Below are 19,041 nucleotides of genomic sequence, written 5' to 3'. Positions count from 1 at the left end.
TTCATCTAATTTGAAATAAGATTTTGCATGAAGATGTGGAATTTCTTTGCATACAGGAAAAAAATGCAAAAGTTTTCTTGGGTGTATTCACATTCAGAGCATCAAGACTGATGTTATCTCTCACTGCTGTTTCTATACTTAAGTCTTTACCTCGAAGGAATACAAAAATCATATAATTATATTCTCTCATATCTTCTCCCCTCCATGTTTATTCATGTCTTAATTATATGTATTAATCAAAGAGAAATCACCCAATGAGCAGTGTTCTGATTTTAACCCTTGTCACCAAAGGTGCATAAGGTTTCATCTGTGGTTTTATTTCCTCTTCATGAAGGGACAACAAGTAAGAAATGGCTCTTGAAGATCATTAAGGGGAATGAGCAGTCACAGATAGACAAAACAGAATCAAAATCTACTCTCAAACATCAACGCATCAAACAAACGTAGCTGTTGTTTGCATTTGTTATCCTTTTTCGCATGCAAAGAAATGTGCATCCAAAGTGCTCTTTCAAATGAGAGTAAATTAGATTTGCCTTTGTGTACATGATGTCACTAGTTGAAATGAAATGATGAATCAAAAACATGAATAGAAAGCATAAAATAGATCTTATTGTAAACAATCTGTGCATATGTTTCAGACTTCTCTCTGGTGACCTATGCAGGACTCCTCCAATCATTTTGTCTGCTTAAACACCATCTCCTCTATTTTTGAGAGCAACTCTCCAATCTCAAAACCCAATCAACAATCAATACATAGAACAACTGTAAACGATTTCTGTTGTTTTCACAGTATTATTGCTGTATTATCAGAGAAAGCTTACTGTAGAAACAGTTTACAGTAAATTGCTATCAATTTTATAACTTTTGCAGTATTATTGCTGTATTTCCAGCTTTGTCTTACTGTAGAAACTATTTACAGGACAGTTGCTGTCAATTTATGCTATTCTTTGAAAAAAACAATTGAGTGGGAAAATAATTACAGTAATCCTTATATTACTGTTAAATTGATGACAGTAATAATCCAACAGACAAGGAATTTTATTTATTAATTATATATTTATTTATAAGGAATTTTATAATATATCGTTTCATAAGGTAACCCATATATTAAGGCATTTAGCATATAGTTAAAAAAATGTTTAATGTTTTATGTGGGTGTTTTTTAATTGCGTATCTTTATGGTTGCCAGATTTTGACACAAAACCAACTAATCTCATAAGTTATAGCCAACAATTTTGTGGGTGGGAGGTAGTTGTAGAGATGTAGATGTCAATAATATAGGCTAGGTAAATAGATAAAATCAATTCCCATGATATTTTTTTATTATTATTATTTTGCTTTCTATTAAACACACTAATTACATAAAGAGCGGAATCGCACGGGATATACCTGGCAACCAATCATCTAAACCGTCAGCCCGCACTCATTTTCCAGTTCATTTGCTGAGCTTTTGAGGATGAGCAAGACCAACAAGAACCAGTCAGGTGAGATATACAATTTTATTCAATATCTTAAAGATGTGTATTTCTAAAAGTTTCACCCCAAATGGGAAGATATTCGTTTTAACGTTACCACTAACGTTAACGTTAAATAATCGGTGGTTTGATAGTAGTTTTGTAACACAAACATTCTAACTTTAACGTTAGCCAAATACTAATTATCACAAGGTTTGCTGTTAATGTTAGTTAATAATTTCAAGTTCAGAACAAAGTAATCGAAATGTTCTTGTTTCTGAACATTTGTGTGTAACTTACACCGTGTGTGTGTGTCCTGTCGCGATCGTTTGTTGTTAACATATTGTATGTTCCACAATACGGAAGAAAAAACCTGTTGCTACTTATGTTTCATTGCAACTTTAATATGTTTTTTTTTTTTTTTTTTTTTTTTTAAGTTTTACATCTATAGCAGTGATAAGCTTCTGAGAAATATCACTAAAAAGATGTACACTCATTTACACCAGCCTTCCAGCGTTGTATCTTAAAGGATTAGTTCACTTCAGAATTTAAATTTCCTGAAATTACCCCCATGTCATCCAAGATGTTTATGTCTTTCTTTCTTCAGTTGAAAAGAAATTAAGGTTTCTGAGGAAAACATTCCAGGATTTTTCTTCATATGATGTTTTATTAACAAAGTTTAGGAGGAACATGTTCAAATGATCTATCCAATCAGCTTGAGAGGAGGCATATATATATATATATATATATATATATATATATATATATATATATATATATATATATATATATATATATATATATATATATAGCCAACTCACCTATGTTCCTCGACAATTTTTAGCATCCCACCCTGACTCCTCACTCATGGCAGGTTCCTAGGGATATGGGGAGTACATGTTTGAGCTTCCGGAAGAGTTTTTTTCTCGCATGTGTAGCAGGTTTGGTTGAGCTTCTGCAATGTTCACATGCGAGCAAAAGCATAAAATAAATCTTTTTATCATAACAAGAGATCATGTCTGGACAGAGGACCCAAGAGTGATGGCAGGTAACAGAAACAGTTTATTAATAATAATAGAACATAGGCAGTCTGCCGAGCACCGGCTTTCAGGGTGAACGCAGCTGGAAAAAACCTAAATATTTCGCATCAAACAGAACGAAGAAACAGGTCCCAAGCTTGACAGGGCACACAGCAAAGAAGTTGCACAGTCCCCAGCCAGCAGACACAGCAAGTCAACAGCAGAAGGCAAGGTGACTTCAGGCAGCAGGATGACTGGGCAGAAAACAGGTATGACGTGCACGACTAGAGAGATGAAGCAGTTTGAAGAGCCTGCGCGAGACTGTAGAGTGTAGAGTGTACTGTACTTTTCCTGCGGTTAGATCAGCACGTTACACTTCAAATGTGCGCATCTTCCACACTGTTACAGTACAGAAGGGACGGAGACAGGGAATCGCAGTTAATGATGTTTTATTGAAACCAGTATGGGTAAACAGCAGTGCAGGTGAGTAGATGGTGAAGTTAGTGAAGAGACTTGAGGAATGGAAAGGTAATACTGTCTTTTTGTGATCGTAGATGCAATGGGTCTTGGAATTACTGGAGTTGGAGATCGCTGGAGACAAGGAACACACAGACGAGGAGTCACACGAGGAGAACAGGAGACGCTGGAGACAGGCAAGGTAAGCGTAGATGCAAATGAGACCAGACCCTGGAGTGGTGTGTGTGAGTGTTCTTTATACTGAGAGTGATAAGATGCTGATGAGGTGCAGGTGCCGGTGATCAGTACTTGGGTGATTGAGTGCGCTGTGATTGGTGGACGGTGGAACCTGACGTGTCTGTGACAGTACCCCCAGGAGGGAGTTGGAGTTTGTAGGTGACGGGGTTGATCTGCTCGATGATGGTGAATGGGCCAATGTACCTGGGACTCAGCTTCTTGCAGGGCAGACGCAGTCTGATGTCCCGGGTTGACAGCAAGACCTTCTGTCCCGGCTGGTAGGAGGGAGTGTTGGAGCGGCGAAAGTCAGCTGTCATCCTGCGTCTGCGCAGAGCTCGTTGCAGTTGATGGTGTGCTGAGTCCCAGACCCTCTCGCTCTCTCAGAACCAGTAGTCGACTGCCGGCACGTTGGATGGTTCCCCATCCCAGGGGAACAGTGGGGATTGGTAGCCAAGTACGCACTGGAATGGATTGAGGCCAGTAGATGGTTGACGCAAGGAGTTCTGTGTGTACTCAGGTACTGGTTCCAAGAGTCCTGGTGGCCGTGACAGAAGGTACGGAGGAAGCGGCCGATCTCCTGGATCTTCCTTTCCGTCTGCCGATTCGACTGAGGGTGGTAGCCGGAGGAGAGACTGATGGTCACACCCAGGAGGGATAGGAAGGCCTTCCATACCCGAGAGATGAACTCGGGGCCTCTGTCTGAGACGATGTCTTCAGGAATACCATAATATCGGAATACGTCAGCTCCGCTGTGTCCATGGCGGTAGGTAGACCTCTTAGGGGAATCAGACGACATGCCTTGGAGAAACGGTCTATGACCACTAGGATGCTTGTGTGACCATCAGATATAGGTAAGTCGGTGATGAAGTCCACTCCCAGGTGTGACCATGGTCGATCAGGAATGGGCAGAGGATTGAGCTTGCCTGCTGGAAGATGGCGTAGGCTCTTGGAGATGGCACGCTCCCTGCAGCCCTGCATGTCCCTTCTGACAGCCGCTGCCATGTTTGGCCACCAGAAGTGCTCCTTCAGCAGCGAGAGGGTTTCATTGACCCCCGGGTGGCCAGTGCCAAGTGACGTGTGGGCTGAGTGAATGAGTGGAGTGCGTTGTGTTCTGGTGGTGTATTGCAAGCCCGGTGGACATGGTTTCAGGTTCTTCATTACTTTCCTCTGGAACATAGAGACGAGATAAGGCATCCACCTTGACGTTTTTGGAGCCAGGACGGTAGGAGATTGAGAAGTCAAAGCGGGAGAAGAACATAGCCCAGCGTGCTTGTCGAGGATTCAGTCTTTTTGCCGCTCGCAGGTAATCTAAGTTCTGGGGTACACGTGAACTGGGGTACACGTGAACTGGGGTACGTGTACCCCTGGGAGTACGTGAGGTTACAAAAGGGGGTACGCAAAATGCTGAGTAGTTCATTTAATTCTACCTTAAAATAATATTAAAATCAAGCATGTATTTCTAACTGCCAAAATATCATAAATCCAGTACATTTTATAAAATTACCTCATCATTTTCAGTCAAAAATGACTGTATCCATTGAAGTAGCATGATATGATAGATTGTGTGCAGAGTCTGCTGCCTTAAATCACGCTAAATTACTGTCGTTCTCGACAATGTACCTTTGTAAAAGTGGGGATTCAGCACTTACTCGCATGAAGAACAAATATAGACAGATATTGGATTAATTTCGATTTAAGACTCAAACTTCCTCCAATACAAAAACATACCTTGTGTGAGTTCTTGCATTTAATGATAACGAGCATGACTGCAAACGTGACATTATTATAGAACAGGTCAAAAAAAAAAAATTTACATTTTAAACAGTACTGTCATTATTTACTCTATTTTGCAATGAAATAATAATTCTAACGAAAACCGCAGCAGAACTATAACACACGTCTGTGTTTCAAAAACAATTCTGCGGCTTTGAACGAATCGTAAGAGTCAGTGATTCAATGATTCATTCACAGCCACTTGCTTCGTTACTGAATGACTCGATGACTCACTCATAAAAACAGTGACTTGCTGCCACCTACTGGCGGTTTAATATTTAAAAGTTTTACTTCGTTTTATCATCATTGCATATTTCTCTATTGAACATTTTTTTTATTTAAAACGTTATTCATAAAGGTAACAAAATACACTGAAATCAATTTAGGGGGCAAATTTTGTGGTGACTGCAGTCGAAGTGGAAGAGAGGGGGTACGCAGAAGGATGGTAATCCCTTCAGGGGGTACTCCACGCTAAAAAGTTTGGGAACCACTGTGGTAGATGATCGGAGAGGGCGAGGTCTTGAGCTTGAGTTGTTGGCAGATGCCGGAGATGAAGTTTCCTACTGACCCTGAATCGAGGAGCGCCACTACTGGAATAGATATATCAGCAGCAGTAAGGTTCACAACAGTAGTGAGTGGTTTCATCATTTTAATGGAGGGAATGACAGCAGTCACCATTGGACGAGGAGGACGTATGGGGCATGCAGATATGACATGCCCAGGAGCACCACAGTAGAGACAGAGATTCAGGGTCAGCCTTCCTTGACGTTCTGTAGACGATAGACGAGAGTTTTCAACTTGCTAAGTTCGTTGGCTGGTTCTGGAGGGCTGACGGGTTCGGACCGACAGAGGAGGGTGTTGAACAGTGGCTGGTCCAGGTTTTCTTCGATACACGACTGCATATGAGAGCCTACGTGGATGGACAGCTGGATGAAGCGTTCGAAGCCGATGGAATCCTCGTATGCAGCAAGATGCAACCGCACCCTGGGTTCCAGACCTTGCCGGTAGGTGGCGATGAGCGCTTGCTCGTTCCATCCGCTGGAAGCTGCTAGCGTTCTAAACTGCAAAGCATATTTATTGACAGACACTGAACCTTGTTTCAAATTGTAGAGTTTCTCACCAATGGATGAATCAGAGACTGGTTTGCCGAAAACTTCCCGGAAGTGGGTAACGAAGGAGTCATAGGATTGTACAATGGGACCTTTCTGAGACCGGAGGGAGTCTGCCCATTGGAGGGTTTTACCTTGCAGTTGAGAGATGAACGCCAATCCGCTGCAATCCTCTGCCGATCCGGCGCTGGTTTGGCCATGGGACTGGCGTGAACGGTAGTGAAGGAGAGGAGGCTGTGTTTATGGAAGTGACTGCTGGTGCCGACGAAGGTGGACGAGGAGTAAGTGCTCGGCGCAAAGAGTCCACGAGCTCTTGAAACGGATCCGGGGTGCTCATACTGGTTTCTGGTGGTAACGGTCCGGTCTTCTGTTACAGTACAGAAGGGACGGAGACAGGGAGACAGTTAATGATGTTTTATTGAAACCAGTATGGGTAAACAGCAGTGCAGGTGAGTAGATGGTGAAGTTAGTGAAGAGGCTTGAGGAATGGAAAGGTAATACTGTCCTTTTGTGATCGTAGATGCAATGGGTCTTGGAATTACTGGAGTTGAAGATCGCTGGAGACAAAGAACACACACACAGATGAGGAGTCACACAAGGAGGACAGGAGACGCTGGAGACAGGTAAGTAGATCGCTGGGAATCCTTAAGGTAAGCATACAGGTAAGCATAGATGCAAACGAGACTGGACACTGGAGTGGTGTGTGTGAGTGTTCTTTATACTGAGAGTGATAAGGTGCTGATGAGGTGCAGGTGCCGGTGATCAGTACTTGGGTGATTGAGTGCGCTGTGATTGGTGGACGGTGGAACCTGACGTGTCTGTGACATACACAGGACATCAGTCCTGACTGGATATCTTCCCAAATCGTCCCTCTCTATCATTTGTCTCGTTTTTATTCATTGACGAAAATTAGTACATTTTAGTTTTAGTCATTCAAAACGCATTGTAGTCATCGTCTTGTTTTCGTCCGTGAAAAAAAAATGACACTGACGAAATTAACATTGCGCTGTAGACAGGAGAACCTTCGACAAGAACAGGAGAGGAGTGGGACAGGAATCCGCAGGAATAACAGGTTTAATACACGCTACATGGAAGACAGGATGAACGCATTGCAGATAATGAGGTAATCTGACTCTTATGGCCACAGGACTAAGAACTTTGACAATGGAAAAACGGCCAAATAAAGTGAGGTGCCAGCTTACATGAAGTGAACTGATGGGGTAAATTATGGGTGGAAAGCCACACCTTCTGGCCACAAACGTATCTAGGAGCCTTGATGCGATGTCAATTAGCAGTGTGTCATGTGCGCTCTCTGTTCTGGCACAGCGTGGTTCTCACCCTTCTCCAGGTACATCGGCATCGCTGAAAAAAAGCCTGCACCGAGGGAACGGACACCTCTGTTTCCTTAGAAGAGAACAGAGGTGGTTGGCAACCGAGACGGCAATGAAAGGGGACAATCCAGCGGATGATGAGGGTAGCCCAGGGCAGGGTGTATTCGGCCCAGGGCAGTTACTCACTCCAGGATGAGGGATTATGGGATGCCAGGGTGTGAAGCATACAACCGTGAATCTGGTTAGTGCATTCAGCTTGCCCATTAGTCAGTGGGTGAAACCCTGATGACTGATTGGTGGATGCTCCAATCTGCCGGCAGAACTCCCTCAAAAACAGAGGCAAACTGGGGTCCCCTGTCAGAAACGCATCAGAGGGAAGCCCATGAAGCTTAAAAACATGATCGAAAACCACCCACACTGTCTCCTTGGCGGAGGGGAGCTTAGGGAGTGGAACAAAATGGATGGTCTTAGAAAAGTGATCGACGACCGTCAGGATCAATGTGTTACCCGTGGACGGAGGAATCCCAGTCACGAAGTCCAAGGTGATATGAGACCAAGGACGAGACAGGATAGGAAGCGGCTTGAGCAGACCAGTGGGTGGAGAATTACTAAACTTGGTCTTGGCACAAATAGGACAAGATGCAACGAAAAGGCGTATATCGCAAGCCCTCATGGGGCCAAAATCTTTGACTAATCGTAACAAGAGTGCCCCTCACCCCAGGATGAGCAACCAGTTTGGAGGAGAGTTCCCAATGGAGGACAGCTTAAGGTGATCAAACGTGTTCTGGGTGGACTCTGGCCAGATGAAGTGAGACTTAGTCAAGGTGGGAGTGGTCAGAGGGGCGGCAACTTGACTGAAATTTGAAATGAAACAGCGACAGAAATTTACAAACCCCCTACTGACAAGCTCTGTCTTTTAGTGGGCAAACAGCAACAAGATGGCCTAAACAACTGCAGTACATACAAAGTTTATAAAGGGTGTGGCGTTGGAGTTCAGCTGGAGAAATTTGAATCACCTTCAAAGGAGATAGCAGGTATAGGCTGGACCAAAGGTTGTTCAGTAACCACACCCCGTGCGCGGTGACACAGCTCAAAGCGCTTGTCTAGATGAATGGTCAATTCCACCAGCTGTTCCAGGATAGCAGGAAAATCACAAGCATAAATCTCCCTTTAGGTCTGAGTTCATCCCCTCCAAAGAGCGTGCAAGCAAGGCAGGTTCATTCCTCTCACATGTGGCAGCTAATGTGCGGAACTCTATGGTGTAGTCAGCCACGGAGCGCCTCCCTTGACACAACACTGCAAGCAGATGAGAAGCCTCCCGTCCGTAGACCGAACAGTCGGAAACTTTGGTCATCCCCTCCTTGAACAAGACAAACTTTTCACAGCACGCCACCTGGGTCAAGAATGCTCTGCACTCAGAGAGCTCACCCTAATAATGAGGAGGGTTGTTGACTCTGGGTTCGACGGCACTGCAAGAGGCCGGTGTGCTCGGCTGGTCACGATGGAGGTAATGGAAGCGACTGCTCAAATCAGTGACCTGGGCAGCAAGATTCTCAATGGCGTGCATGGCAGCAGACAGCTCCTCTTCGTGTCTGCCCAGCATGGCTCCATGCAGCTCGACTGTGGAATTAATGGGTGCCTCTTTCACCAGGTCCATGTTGGCCAGATTGTTCTGTCAGCAGGGACAGAGGACACAAAAGTGATGGCAGGTAACAGAAAAGTTTATTAATAATAATAGAACATAGGCAACCTGCCGAGCACCGGCTTTCAGGGTGAACGCAGCTGGAGAAAACTTAAAAAGTTCACATCAAACAGAACAAAGAAACAGGTCTCAAGCTTGACAGAGGGCACACAGCGAAGAAGTTGCACAGTCCCCAGCTAGCAGACACAGCACGTCGACAGCAGAAGGCAAGGTGACCTCAGGCAGCAGGATGACTGGGCAGAAAACGGGTATGATGTGCATGACTAGACAGTACAATCAGGACGGAATAATGCTGAGACTAACAAGACTGATGAACATAATAAAGCTTAACCGGTATGAAAAGCAGAGTAACACGCTAGAAAATCCACAATAATCTGGAAAAGAACTGAGAGAACAGCAGAGTAAAATAGCAGAGAGAATTAGAGTAAAGCAAGAACAGGTGTGGAGATAATCATCGTGAGCACTGATTGCGATAGCGAACAGCTGGGTCTAAGTAGCAGTAATGATAGGAGAAAGAGAAACAGGGAGAAAATCAAACCAGACTCATGACAGATTGATTCTCTTCAGAAAATTTGGACTAAACTGCTTGATTCATATGGATAAGTTTTCCAATCTGTTAAGTTTTTGAAGTGTCAAAGTGGTAGTTACAAAGGCAGTCAATGGAAGGAAATCTGACAGAATTCTGTCATCAAAAAGATGAGGGTGAGTAATTTATGACAGAATTTTCATTTTGAGGTGAACTAAACCTTTAATGAGATAATATACGCACCCTATTGTTGCAGGTGTATTATTGATGTAAAAGTCTAGACCCTAAATATAAGATGACCCCATTTTTTTATATGTATTTACAACAAAACAAAAACATTGACTTATATTTGGAACAATACGGTACCTCCCTCAGATCTTGGCGCTTCCTCTTGCCAGCGCACTTGGTTCAACTTGTTCCTAGAGATGGATCAGAAGTTTTAGCAGCGATAGAGGGAGGTGACCTGGTTCGGCGAGGGATGTATTGCCTGAATGCCTCTTACTGTGCCTTCGCCTCTCTGAACCCTTCTACCACCATCTTGACGGCATTGCCAAAAGGTCTAGAGGGCGATAATGGGGAATTAAGAAGAAAAGATATTTTTTCCTTTCCTTGATCCACGAGATTGAGCCAGAGATGCCTCTCCGAGACCACCTCAGCCTTCATGTAGCACAGACGTCTGTTTCGTGAAACAAGTCCATAGTATGGCACAGTTTAGTGACTTGCCCATTATTCAGGTCCTTCAGCAGGTCAGCCTTGTAGGCCTGTAACACTGCCATTGTGCAGGGCTCCATCCTCCGTCCTCGCATCTTTTCCTTGTGTCCTTCCCTCGCGTCCTGAAAGGGTGGAGCTAAGACGCGAGGAAAGAAAACGAGGATGCACAAATAAGAATTGAGAAGCACCCTCTTAATTGTTCAGTGATTTACTGATGAACTGTGGGCTATCAAGTATGGTTTACCATACTTGGCCTTCACATGTCACTCATATTTAATTCTTAGATTCTGCTATTGAATAGCAAAGTATCAGTTGTATATCCTAAAGGACAGGAATATTAAATTGTGTTTGGCAAATTTACAAAAATAAAGATCCGTGTTTCAGCTGTACTAGGATGCTGTTTCAACTTACCTAAAATGGGTGTTGTTCTTGTGGAAAACATTAACTGTTTATAGGCATTATTGATCACAATTTCATTAGTAGACAAATAAAAGAACAGAAATATTGTATAATTTTTAAATATGTTACATGATTTATGATGTATTACACAATAAAATTTTTTTGCTAGTTTTTGTGTTGTAATGTAAAAATGTGCTCCAACTGCACCACAGTCTACCCTATAAGGTTACACAAGAGTGAATGAAAGGTGTAACAACTTATATAAGTGGAGTGTAATGAAGCAAATGTGATTTACATCCAATCTTTGTCAGCAATCAGGAGATGCTGACCTCTTCTGGAGAGTTGACTATACTGCATCAGTATATGTATGATATGTAATGAATCAATAATTTTCTTTATTCCTTTTCATGCTTTCAAATTCATCAGAGTATGTCACAGGAAGAATTGCATGTGGATATTTCATAGCATACTAAAGCATGTGAGATATTAATATGTATTTGTAAACATATAATCTAATAATAATAATAATAATAAAAATCACATCTCCTGGGGCCTGTATGGTAGATGAACAAACTCAGGGTTGTAGGATTAGTTTCGAGTTGACAAAACCAAACCACTTTGTTGGTACCATGATGATTTTTTTTAATTGCAAAATTCGAACATACATACAGGATCAGGGAAACAAAGCGTGGTTGCGTCTGTTACAATGGATAATTATACATTAAAAGAACAGAAAACAAATATCCTGATTTGATCTGTTTGCATACATCAATATGAGATAATAAAGAAAAGAAAAGCACAATAATTAGGTTAAAACACATCTTTAAATAAATCATCATAATGCATCAAAAATTTTGCACTTTTTTTGTTATTTATAAGTCTGAGGGATAAAATAAAGGAGTTAAATTCAGCAAGAAAAAGAGGAACGCTTAGGTGAGATTTAAGCCATTTTTGTTTGTGAATGAAGAATTTTGCATACAAGATAAAAAAGTTAACAACATATTCAAAGGATAGCAGCTTTGGGTTTTCATAGTAAAAAATTATTTCTTTAAGGGTGAAGGTATGGGTTACATTTGCATGGGTAAAAATATAGGAACTTAAATTAGCCCAAAATATATTGGTTAAATTACAATCATAAAATAAATGGCCAACTGTTTCTTCGACAAAACCACAGAAGGAGCAAGTTTCATCAATATCAGAATATTTAGAGATAGATGAGTTAACAGGATAGATTTTATGAAGGATTTTATAATGAATTTCTTTAACTTTGTTCGATATACAAAATTTGCTTGGCAAAAGCCAGGCTTTTCTCCAATTTACACTTGTTACAAGGGAATCCCAATAGAATTTACCCCTTGGCGTAATCTTTCTCTTCATCTGAAAGATTGTACGAATATGTCTGTTGTTGCATTTACAATCTAAAAGATCAATGCCGTCCAAGCGTAAAGCTGGAGAAACACTGTTGCTTTTACTGAATTTAAGGTGACATTTAATTAATTGGGTTAAGCCTGCTGGGATAGCTTTTACCAAGGTGTTATATTCTTTAAATGGGACTGGAAAGTTATGAAGATTCATAAATTGCACATAAGTTAGAATATTACCAGAATCGTCAAAGACAGATAGAATGCAATTAAAGTTATTGTTATACCACCTAGGAAAGAAGAGAGACTTATTTCTAACAGTTATATCAGTATTATTCCAAAGGAGAACTTTGTGCGGGGAAAAGTTATGGACAAAACACAATTTCCATGAAAGAAGGCATTGTTGATGAAAGTTAGATAAGGAAATGGGTAATTTGGTAGGCAAAAAGTTACACTTCAATAGGAAAGACAGACCACCAAGTTTGTTGAAAATATTATTTGGAATGAAAAACCATAATGACACTGGGTTCACAAGGCATATTTTCAGCCAGTTTACTTTAAGGGTGTTTACAGTATCTGCAAAGTCCAGAAAGTCGAGGCCACCTTCACTTCTAGCATTAGAAAGTACTTCTTTTTTTAATTTGTGGGGTCTATTTTTCCAAATGAAATCCAAAAATATTTTGTTAATTTCCCTTATTGTTTTATCATTAATAAACAGAGAGAGAGAGCAGGGTATACAAAGCGAGAGAGCCCTTCCACCTTAGATAAAAGAACTCTACCATATAACGAAAGATCTCTCTGAAGCCAAATGTTAAAGATATTTTTAGTTTTTATCATTTTATCAGAAAAATTTGAATGATGTCTGGTAACTGGGCTTTTAGTGATATGAATGCCTAAATATTTTACACTATTTTTAACTGGGATACCTTCTAAAAATGTATCATCTATATCATGAATTGAAATAATCTCACATTTCGAGATATTGAGCTTTAGACCAGAGGCGCATGAAAATTGTTCCACCAGTTCCAGGGCATTAGGTAACTGTCGTTTGTCTTTCAAAAATAGTGTGGTGTCATCGGCTAGCTGTGCAATTTTGATCTCCCTGTCAAATATAGAAATTCCTTTCAAATTTTCATTTTGGTTAATTCTCAGACAAAGTAATTCTGTGGCTATAAGAAATAAAAACGGGGAGATCGGACAGCCCTGTCGGACTCCTCTCTGGATGTCAAACCTTTTGGATGTGTCGAAGTTAATAATCACTGAACTGTTAATACCTTTATAAAACATGGTTACAGTATCTATAAATGATTTACCAAATCCAAATAATTCTAGAGTACGAAAAAGAAATTTGTGTTCTATGGAGTCGAAAGCTTTATGAAAGTCAAGAAAGAGTATAAGACCATCTGAATTAATTAAATCTGAATAGTCTAGCAGATCTAATACTAATCTTATGTTATTAGATATATGACGGCCTTTCATGAAGCCCGATTGGGACTCTGAAATAATAAAATCCAGACCAGAACTTAATCTTTTAGCATAGACAGAGGCTAATATTTTATAATCTAATGTTAATAGAGTAATAGGCCGCCAATTATCGATTACTAAGGGGTCCTTGCTGGGTTTGGGTATTAGGGAGATAACTCCTTGTTTCATAGTAGCAGTCATATCTCCCTGACTGATGCATTCCTGATACATGTGAAATAAAGGTAATTTAATAAACTCCCAAAAATGGAGGTAAAATTCTACTGAAAGCCCGTCAATACCAGGGGATTTGCCTTTTTTCATTGAATGCAGAGCTTGCTTAATTTCATCTATTGATAAATTTGCATCACAAATTTTACTATACTCGCACTCAATAACTTTAATACGGGGTTTAATTATATCAATAAATTTTTCACAAATGTCATAATTGAAATTAGAGGTATAAAGATTGCTATAAAATTTGGTAACAAATTCTGAAATTTTTTTAGGATCTTTAGAGGTAACTCCATCAATATTTAGTGTTGAAAGAGTTTTTCTCTGACCGTTTCTTTTTTCCAGGGCAAAAAAATAACTTGAATTCTTTTCCCCCTCCTCGAGCCATTTTGCTCGAGACCTTATGTATGCACCTTTAGCCAACTCTAAGTATGCTTTGTCAAACTCCAGATTTAATTCTTTAATTTCCAAATTCTCTTCTTCTGTGATATTATCTTTAGCTAGCAATATATTAATTCTGTTTATCAACTCTGAATCAATTTGAGGAGAGATCGGAGCACAGGGAAAAAATTAAATCATTATTCATCCTGTTATCAAATCTAGGGGGAAATCTATCCAGGTGATTGTCCATACACTCATTAAAATCTCCTCCCAAAATAAAATAAGCATTATTATATTTTTTGTGTAACTTTTTAAGTTTATCCATTAGATGAGAGAACATTACCCTATTGGATGAATGAGAGTTGTGTCCGTATGCATGCTCTGAAAATTGATATAGGCTACACATCCTCAGTGATTCATCCGATCACCACCAATTTCGGTTAGCGTGAAATCATGACATTGAGACTGCTAAATTTCAAGCATATTTATGGCAACAACAACAACACCAAAAAAAAATGGAAACAGGAAGTGTGTTTTAACTTCTGCATACATTGATTTTGATGAAACTTCAGCTGTGAAGTTTCTATTGTGACTATTGTGAGTCAAAGTCTTAGCACCACCAAGTGGCAGCAGGAAGTGTGCCACTTTAAAAATGCATTGAAATCACCGTCTTATTTTTACACTATTTGCTTCAAACTTCGTCAGAATAATGTCAAGCCACCACAGATACCCATCTAAAGGATTCTTGACATCTTGAATACTGTTGTCATGGCAACGCATCAATCTTTAATATTATTTTTGGGTGTTGTTAAGGATCATGCTTCAAATTGCATGAAACTCGACACACACATTAGAGCTGTCGGCCAGTAGACATGGGTAAAGCCTTAGAAGTGGCCATGTAGGAGGGGCTTAGTAGTGCCAGCCTTTGACTAAAGTGGGGGGTTAGTTTTATCTACAGTCACCAAATTCGGTACATAATTTGTTCTCATTGATCCGGACAACTTTCTAATTTCCAGTCATTATATCTGACCAACAGGAAGTCAGCTATTTTGTTTGAATGTGCATTTTTTAAATTAAGCTCTGAATTTTTAAATAGTGCGCCAAAGAGCATCATGCGATTCACACCAAACTTTCTCAACATGATGCCAATATATTGAAGATGCTAAACTGCAAACAGATATTGGATATCTTGAATGGTGTTGTTATGGCAAGGGATTAAATAATTACAAAAAGGGAAACTGGATATAATAAATTATACACATTTTATTTCTATATAAAATAATAGAAATAAAAATAAAAACATTTTAATCTTTTTTTTTTAAAATGCATTATGTGCAAGTTTAAAATATGCAGATTTCATGCTGTCTGGTTAAAATAAATAAAATGTAATACATAGTATAACCACTTAAAGGGTTAGTTTACCGAAAATGAAAATTCTCTCATTAATTACTCACCCTTATGACTGTCACGGAGACACAGCCAATGCCCACCAACACCAACGCGTCGTCACCAGATCCCCACGCTCCGTCCACTCGTTCACTCTCCCGAGTATTGATCACGAGCACCTGCACCTCATCTCACTAGCCCTATAAAGACTCTAACTCCCCACACTTCAGTGTCTGGTCTCGCTGATACAAATTGGACTGTGTCATCCCACTGTCTCCTCTCCATCTCCTGGGTCGTGTTCTCCATGTTCTCCAACCGATCACCAATCAAGGAAATCCCGTGGCCTTGCCAGCAACATTCTCTGGTGTGGCTGAGGATTGCAGTGGGTTTCTTCTACAATGTTCGCTCTATCTGGAAGCACAGGCTCATCTTTTCTCAACCGAGCGTGCGAGGGTGGCGTTCATCATTTCCCTGCTCTCCGGACGAGCATTGCAATAGGCTCAACCCCTCTTGGAATCCAACGCACCAGTCACAGCCAACATAAATGATTTCTTCAGCCATTTCAGGGAAGTATTCAGGCAGAATAGCGTAGATCTCTCCGTATATGACCAATTATTCAACCTTTGCCAGAGTGAGGAAACTGTGAGTATGTATGCACTCCGATTTCGTACACTAGCGACCGCTAGTTGATGGAACGAGATGACGCTGATAACAGCATTCCGCCAAGGACTCAACCCTCAAGTAAAGCAGTTAATGGTTGTGTACGACGACTCTATGGGATTGGAAAACCTTATACAAGAAACTCTCCGGGTGGCTCAACGTTTCTCAGCATGCTCTGTGTTCACGCCCACTGCCAATCCTCCGCCCACCTCAGCATCTGTCACCCTTCCAGCACCTGAACAATTGCAGGAGGATTCCTATCGCCTCACCCGAGCAGAGCGTCAGGGAAGAATTCAACAACATCTCTGTCTTTACTGTGGGGGAGAGGACCACTTCATCACTGTCTGCCCTATTTGACCAACATGCCCCGCAGTGAGTACCATCCAGTTACCCGCTCGTACTGCTCCTCTTACTAGAACTACTGTCCACATCCTAAATTCTCACGCCTGTGTTTTAGCGCAAGCCCTCCTCGATTCTGGTTCAGCAGGGAACTTCATCGGCAACCAGATTCTCCAAAAACTGAATGTACGCCGTAAACAATGTCAGCAGGATTTCCGCATACAGACCATCCAAGGAGAGCCGCTGGGGCGTGGTCGCATCAAGCATTTCTCCCCCGTACTGACACTCCGCATCGGCTGCCTGCACTCGGAGGAAATAACGTTCATGGTGCTGGAGGGATCCACCGCAGACATCATCCTGGGACGTCCTTGGCTTAACCAACATCTACCTCATGTCAAATGGAATATAGGTGAGATTTTTAAGTGACCATTGTTTCACGAACTGCTTATCTTCTATCAAGAAATCTCCTAGAAAGCTGCGTCCTTCTTCTTCTTCCGACTCTGAAATTCTGTCCTCTCCACGTCTAGCGAAAGTCCTGAGACGAGGTTCAATTTTATGGTTTTTCTACTGTTCTGGAACGAAAAACTGCAAAGCGGACGCCTTATCTAGACTATAGCAACCCAAGCCAGAAAGTTCTGACCCTGAACCAATCCTCCCTCCAGCCATGCTCATCAGCCCTATCCAGTGGGCCATCAGCCAACAGTTTACCTAAGCTAATGCCTCTGAACCCACTCCCAGCCCTATCGATTTCATGACTGACCTCCCACTATCGAACAACTTCACCTGTGTTTTAGTCATTGTGGACCGTTTCTCAAAAGTCTGCAAGCTCGTACCCCTCAAGGGTCTTCCCACAGCCCTGGAAGCTGCCGAAGCTCTGTTCAACAATGTTTTCCGTCATTTCGGCATTCCCGAGGATATTATCTCAGACAGGGGACCACAATTCATATCCAGAGTCTGGCAAGCCTTTTTCAAGCTCCTAGGAGTGTCCGTCAGCCTATCCTCTGGATACCATCCCCAGACCAACTGCCAGACTGAGCGGAAGATTCAAGAGATCGGGAAATACCTGAGGTTGTACTGCCACCGGAACCAGGACAGCTGGAGCCAGTTCCTGCCCTGGGCCGAATATGCCTAGAATTCCCTCCGGCAAACAACCACTCACCTGGTTCCAGTGTGTCCTGGGCTACCAACCTCCTCTCTAAGATTAGATGGACTGGCTCCTCCCTTAATTACGTTTAGGAACTTCACTAATAATTTGCTGTTCAATAGCAGAACATCTAAGTAGTTCAGAAAAACACTGAACACTTTATGTTAAAATTAAGAATAGTTAATCTACATTTTTTTTTTGAAAAATCTAAATCTTTTTTTTTTTTTTTTAATTTTAAATCACAAAAATATTGAAAGATTTAAAAACCTCTTCATCTGTACAACTGTAAAACATTTACTGTGTCAGTGAATAACTTCACATTCTCATTAATCAATCAAATATTAAGTTAAATATGTGGTGGTAGTTATGGCCTCTATCAGTGCAGGTGTGATGCACATGTAAGTTTTTTAATGTGTTCCAGCTGTACACTGTCTACCCTATAATTTGCACAATTTATTTAATGATTGGAAGTACAATCAACATTACTCTGGCATCTATTTATTTGTTTGTTTGTTTATTTGTTTGTGTGTGTGTGTGTGTGTGTGTGTGTGTGTGTGTGTGTGTGTGTGTGTGTGTGTGTGTGTGTGTGTGTGTGTAATGAAATAGCATGCAAATTATTATGCAGAGGTAATGTAAAAACATCTTATGCAATAGTGACTTATAATAACACTGATGCACACTGTTCAAAACAAATGTGCCATTTCCAAAAAGTAACATAAGTCTCAAGGATACAGTGAAAGTGACTTGTTCTGGATGTCAGTCCTGTCTCCTGGTATTTATTTGCATATTTTAAAAATCTGTTTACACTTGTTTACAATTAGACCTGTAAAAACTTGAGGCGTGTTGTGACTAAAGATTTACATTCTCTAAGCAGAGTTTGTAGTCCTTTTATAATTTTTTGCATTTTTCAAATCAATTTGCAAACATCAAATTCAATGTAAATCTGCAAAGTTAAACCCAGACTTTATGGACTTAATATTGCATGTCTTGTTGAATATTGCAACCAGTTGTTGTGCCACAAATGTTCAGTAAATATTTATGAATGCAGCTGTTTAAGCCTTTGACTGACTAGGATGCAAAAACAGATCAAAACGGATTTAGACCAGTTTTCAGGATGCCTTGATGTCTCCTGAATCCAGATGCTGTTTGATAAGGGAGCATTTTGATTTATTTCAACATAGCCCATGTCTTTTTCTCTAGTACACTTAAACTAGCCTAAGCTGGGTTAAACTGCATTCCCAGCCTGGCCAAGCTAGTCTTCAGCCGGTCTCCCAGTCTAATCAGCTGAAAAGGACACAAAACCACTCTAAAATTGGCCAAAAGACAAGCCTGAGCAAGCTGGAACAATAACTACCCAG

This window comes from Chanodichthys erythropterus, chromosome 12 (assembly GCF_024489055.1).
Source record: "Chanodichthys erythropterus isolate Z2021 chromosome 12, ASM2448905v1, whole genome shotgun sequence".
Classification (NCBI taxonomy): Eukaryota; Metazoa; Chordata; class Actinopteri; order Cypriniformes; family Xenocyprididae; genus Chanodichthys; species Chanodichthys erythropterus.
The sequence above is the reverse complement of the archived record's forward strand: the minus strand, read 5'-3'. Positions refer to the sequence as shown.